This window comes from Triticum aestivum, chromosome 7D (genome assembly GCF_018294505.1).
Source record: "Triticum aestivum cultivar Chinese Spring chromosome 7D, IWGSC CS RefSeq v2.1, whole genome shotgun sequence".
Classification (NCBI taxonomy): Eukaryota; Viridiplantae; Streptophyta; class Magnoliopsida; order Poales; family Poaceae; genus Triticum; species Triticum aestivum.
The window spans coordinates 52,396,229-52,402,545 of record NC_057814.1 but is presented as its reverse complement, the minus strand read 5'-3'; positions in this window follow the sequence as shown (position 1 = coordinate 52,402,545).

Genomic DNA, 6,317 nt, shown 5'->3' with positions numbered 1-6,317 from the left:
TGCCATGAGCTTCTGTATATCAGAAAGGACAGATGATTTGTATTGACCGCAGTGCCATGATATTTGTAGGAGCGGTAACCGAGGTCGAGGCCCTTAAAAAGGCGATGGCCGAGGCCGAGGAGAGAGCTGCCAAGGAACAAGCCACCCGCGAAAAGCACGAGGCCAGGGTCAGTGAGGTCCAGCAAGAGCTCCAGGATGCCGTGAAGAAATGTGAGTCCTTAGAGCGCGATATTGCAGCTCAAGAGACCGAACTCGCCAAGGCTCGCTGAAGCGCACAGGATGCCCGGGTTGAAGCCCAGGGCACTCTCCAAGAGATTCAAGAGGCCAAGAAGATTGCGGCGGGTAAGGCCTTCATTATGCAGAGCAAATATGTGAAGAAGAGGTACCTCTTACTAACCCGGATTTGGAGTTCTCCAGGAGCGTTTGCGGATTTGCCGCGCAGTATTTCTGACGCTGCGGAATTCTTCCGAGCCGAAGAGGGGAGCTCAATGGAGAAGCTGTTTTGGTCGCAATACCTTGTGCCAAAACATCCAGTGCCCTTTAGCGACCAGCTAAAACAGCTGGTCGAACTGCATAGGGTGGCCGAACTAGCCATGAAGGATTTAATAATCCGGCTGTGGCCTGCAGAAGCTATACCCAGCAGCTACTCCGGGCTCGTGAAGCGGCTGGTCAATGCCTGCCCCCGTCTTGACGTTATCAAGCGATCGGTCTGCATCGAGGGTGCGCGGATGGCCTTCGTCCGTGTCAAGGTGCAGTGGGCGAAGATGAACACCGTCAAGCTCGCGACCAAGGGACCGCCCGAGGGCAAGGAGCACCGCACACCCGAGCTATATTTTGACAATGTCCTGGAGGGATCCCACATTGTGGCAGAGCAGTGTGCGAAAGATGTGATCTTTTAATGAATACATTCACATTATCTCGCCCTGTATTATGAAACAAAGTCGATTATGTAATATAATGCTTGTTAAAATTTTACCTCCTGTGCGGCCATTTTTATGAAATCTGGGAGTTGGCCAGTCATCGGCTTCAGCCCCCACGTAGATAGTACGGGGGTGTTCGGGATGGAATCTAAACACTCTTGATCCAATTGTTTGGTCCTTTAAGGAGGTATTTAGCGCAACGAACCAGGCAATCGGACTATGTGGCTTTATCACACTCACTTAGCCATATGAGTTTGACAATAAAAATTTAGGCGCAGCCCCTAGTATCCGAACTAGGGTGCTGTAAACACCTGATCGGGTGAGAACCGATTCATCGCATAATGCGGAAAGATTCGCTAAAGATTTGAAACCTTTGAAGAGCTGACCGGCTCACGCCGCATCATGACAGTCAGTTTTCGGCTTTCTCTACTGAGGTGCTCATCCGGATAAACCAGGACACAATTACAGTTCCGGCAAAACCCTTAAGGTTCGAACACTAGGGTGCACACGAAGATCTCTCCTCCCCCTAGCTCACACGCACCACGGTCTCACGGCCTAGCTCGACGAACCCAAAGAACAAAGGGACACAAGGTTTATACTGGTTCGTGCCACCGATGTGGTGTAATACCCTACTCCAGTGTGGTGTTTTGGATTGCCTCTTGGGCTGAGGATGAACAGTTACAAGGGAAGAACGGCCTCCTGAGGAGAGGTGTTCTTGTGCTTGGTGAGCTTGTGTGGATGAGGGTGATCTCAATGACCTCTCCAGCCGGTCTCGATCCGTCTCCCTCTATGGTGGTGGCTAGTCCTATTTATAGAGGCCTTGGTCCTCTTCCCAAATATTGAGCGGGAAGGGATCCCACAACGGCCAAGTTTGAAGGGGGACAGCTAGTACAAGCTATCCCGACAAAAGTAGTCTTTGACTGCCAAAGGCTCTGGTTGTGACGTCGTCTTGGGCTCCACGGTGACCTTCGTCCTGCCGTCCTGCTGGTCTTGGTCTTGTGGCACCGATATGGAAACCTTTGCCTGATGCCTCGGGACTCCTCGCATGTGCATGCTCTTTACCACCAAAGAGGAAACGAGGACACTGTGCGCGCTGGCGCCCGCCTGGCGCTCGCCTGGTCATGGTCGTCATGGCTTGCATCACGGGAACCTCGCGAGGTGCCCCTTGCCTTGATCTCTCCGCCCCTCGCGAGCGAGCCTGGTGAGGCTGCCCCTGAGGAGGTCTTGCGTCGTCCGCCTCGCGAGGCTTGGCCCCTCGCGAGGGTCTTGAGTGTTTGCTGGTGAAGATGGGCCGTACGGGGCCGCTGGTGGAGCCACGCTGTGGGCCGCAGGCAGGCATGTCTGGGGACCCCCGTTCCCAGAACGCCGACAGTAAGGTAGCAAGCATAGGAGCCGGGTAACCCAACTATTGACCAAAGACATGATTCGGAGCCAATGCATATAATGCTAAATTCGGGGTGCCTAACTATACTGTAAAAAGTGTTCGGACTTTGTTGCCGTATTATGGGGCGCAATGAAGCCCCTGGCAGATTAAAGCGTACCAAAGTGTACGGGTGTGATTTGATAAGATTATCAAAAAAAAGGTAGCAAGCTAGTGCCGCAGAAGTTGGGCCGCAAACTGTTTCCATTATAGTTTGATTAATACGTCAAAGCGTATTTGTACAAGTAGTGCAATAAGCAACATGGCTATTTAATATGCCACAACCAAGGGAGAGCTGTGTGCGGGTCCTGAAAACAGGTAGAGTGATCGTTAAAGAGACCACCTAGAAATTCCCTTATACGTCAGTGCTTCTTGCCGTCTTGGTGTATCTATCCTTTCGAAAGGACTGGTGATCAGGCCGTCAGGAAAGGCCTGTGGAAAAGAAACCTGAAAAGGATAAAAAAGAAAAAGTGAAAGTATGTGTATCCAGGGGAGGTCGAGCCGTATTATGGATCACAATCTAGTTATGCTTCCGTCTATGGACATGGTATTTTGAGTGCGTAGTTATGTACGTGCGGTATGAACGCCGCCGCTTGGTCGGGACTGGGACGGAGGCCAAATTGCTAGTCGAGCTTTTGACGAGCTGGGTTGTCCTGCTGCAGAGTAGTCCGGACTCGTTTGACAGTGTCCGGGAGCTCGGCCGCCGAATTAAGGTTCTTCTTGAAAAGGCCGCTCTGTACTTCCGCTGCTAAAGCAGCGGTGTGCTCCTCGGTACGGAGGGAGCGTTCCGTGTTTCCATTGACTGTTATGACGCCGTGTGGTCCGGGCATCTTGAGCTTGAGATAAGAATAGTGTGGCACCGTGTTGAGTTGAGCAAATGCGGTTCGTCCTAGCAGTGCATGATAGCCACTACGGAAGGGGACGATATTGAAGATCAACTCTTCGCTTCGGAAGACAACCTCTAGTGTGATTGAGCCCGTACAGCGGGCCTCTACACCTAGTATGACTCCTTTAAATGTAGTCTTTCTGGGCTTGATCCTTGAGAGATTAATGCCCATTTTGCGCACTATATCCTGATAGAGCAGGTTCAGGCTACTGCCACCATCCATGAGGAGTCGTGTGAGATGGAATCCATCAATGATTGGGTCGAGGACCAGTGCGGCTGAACCGCCATGACAGATATGAGTGCCGTGAGGGCTGCCATGGACCTCGGCTTTTCCTGGCTGAGGTGATGGGCGCGCCATTCGTTGCGGATGCTATGCTTAAAGGCCGCTAGGGCTTCGGCATCCGGACAGTCGACGATCTGGTTCTTTTTAGTTAGGAACCTAGTCCAGAATTTCCTGGCTGACTCTCCGGGCTGTTGAACTATGTGACTTAAGTCATCAGCATCTGGAGGTCGTACATATGTACCTTGGAAGTTGTCGAGGAAGGCATCTTCAAAGTCCTCCCAGCTGCCAATAGAGTTATCAGGCAGACTGTTTAACCAGTGCCGAGCGGGAGGTATTTGATGGCGTGAAGGTCATCATCGCGGGCCTTATGAATATGGAGAAGAAAATTCTCAATCCATACCGCGGGATCTGTTGTTCCCTCATATGATTCGATATTTACGGGTTTAAACCCTTCTGGGAATTCATGCCCCATTACTTTGTCAGTGAAGCAGAGGGGGTGTGCGGCGCCTCTGTATCGGGCTAAGTCGCGACGTAGTTCGGATGTAGTCTGTCTGCGATTTTCGGCCCGGGCGTGGTTATGTTTGTCACGTCCGGCCAAATGGTCGTCGTCGCGCATCAGGGAACGCCCCCGCGATCCGTAGATCGATCTGGTCTGACCTGTTCTGTTCTTTAGGTCCTGCCGCAGGTCATATGTATAACCCCGAGTTGTTTTATCTCTGCCTTTACGGTGAGGTAGGACTAGCTGGTGTTCGGCTTGAGTTGCCACTTTGTCCCGGCCACGTGGTGGTCGTTCAGCCGCATTACGCGCTGATGGAACGGGCTCGAGGGCCTCGTCGTCGAATTGAGGCAGTAGCCTGCGCTTCGGGTAACTTTTGGTTGGGCGCTCGAGGCCGTATTCCTCATCTGCTAGGACATTAGTCCATCTGTCATTGAGCAGATCCTAATCAGCTTGAACCTGCTGTTGCCTCTTTTTCAGGCTCCTTGCAGTGGCGATTAGCCGGCGCTTAAAGCGCTCCTACTCGAGAGGTTCCTCAGGTACGATGAAGTCTTCTTCACCGAGGCTCACCTCATCCTCAGAGAGTGGTAGATAATTACTCTCCTCCGAGTCTTCGTTTATGGCCTGTTCATCAGGGCTAACTTGGCCATCTTCCCGATCGTCCTGTTCGGCAGTTTGCTCGTCGGGGTCTTCTCTGTCTTCGGCACCGTCCGGAGTGTTATCGTCTCCTGTGCTGGTATTGCTGTCTTTTCTGCGGCGTGGTTTAGAGCGGCGCTGCTGACGTCGGCGCTTTGGTTGTATCTCAGGAGGTTCATCCTCAACTGGGTCTTCCTTGTCATCGCTGCTATTCTCTTTGGGTGTATCCACCATGTATACGTCGTACGAACAAGTGGTCGTCGAGCGCCCGGTAAACGGCGGGTTTTGGCCCTGCTCCTCTTCGGCATCGTCGTCCATACCGTCGATGTCTTCGGAGCCGTAATCGAGCATATCGGTTAAGTCTTCGACAGTGGCTATGAAGTGGGTGGTGGGTGGGAAGCGAAATTCCCCGTCATCAGCCTCCAGTTCGAACCGGATACAATTCGGCTGTGAGTCCCCCGCTAAGGAGAGTGTTTTTAATGAGTTTAGCACATCGCCTAAAGGTGAGTGCCGGAAGATGTCCGCGGAGCCGAATTCGACGATCGATGTCCGATCAAGCCAGACGTACGCGGACGCGTGTGGTTCGGAACCTGTAGCCGGAAACTAGTCTGAGGTTCCGCTGGCGCAGATTCCACCCGAGGTTGGGTCTGTGTCCGGCTCCAACGCCGCTGAGTCTGCGGCTTCCGTGGCGGGGTTGAGCTTCCCGTCCTCGGATGGCGCGATCTGCTCCGGCTCTAGGGCCAGAGCAGTTACAGGCACTATCTCCTGGGTGTGGTCCGATGACAGATTTAAGTCATGTTCATCGCGGTGCCAGGGAGCGGCTGCCGTGGGCTCGAATCCATCGAAGATCAAGTCTCCGCGGATATCAGCGACGTAGTTCAAGCTTCCAAATCTGACCTGATGGCCAAGGGCGTAGCTATCATCTTCTCTAGATGGCCAAGCGAATTGGCCCGCAGTGCGAAGCCGCCGAATACGAAGATCTGTCCGGGGAGGAAGACTTCCCCCTGGACAGCATTGTTGTAGATGATTGACGGGGCCATCGAACCCCTTGAAGACGACGCAGCGGAACTCTCAATGAAAGCACCAATGTCGGTGTCAAAACCGGTGGATCTCGGGTAGGGGGTCCAGAACTGTGCGTCTAAGGTTGATGGTAACAGGAGACGGGGGACACAATGTTTACCCAGGTTCGGGCCCTCTCTATGGAGGTAATACCCTACTTCCTGCTTGATTGTTCTTGATAAATATGAGTATTACAAGAGTTGATCTACCTCGAGATCGTAATGGCTAAAACCCTAAAAGTCTAGCCTGTATGACTATGATTATGATTGTTGCCTCTACGGACTAAGCCCTCTGGTTTATATAGATTCCGGAGGGGACTAGGGTTATACAAAGTCGGTTACAGAGAAAGGAATCTTCATATCCGGGCGCCAAGCTTGCCTTCCATGCCAATGAGAGTCCCATCCGGACACGGGAGAGAGTCTTCTGTCTTGTATCTTCACGACCCAACAGTCCGGCCCATGCTACACAGTCCGGACGCCCGAGGACCCCTTAATCCAAGACTCCCTCAACGTTCAAAGGCCGAGCTAGTTCCTCGGATCCTACCTTGAAGTAGAAGAGTTGGTCCTCGTTGTGGAACACTCAAGTCCTAGCGAAAATCAAAGTATTTCTATGGCGCC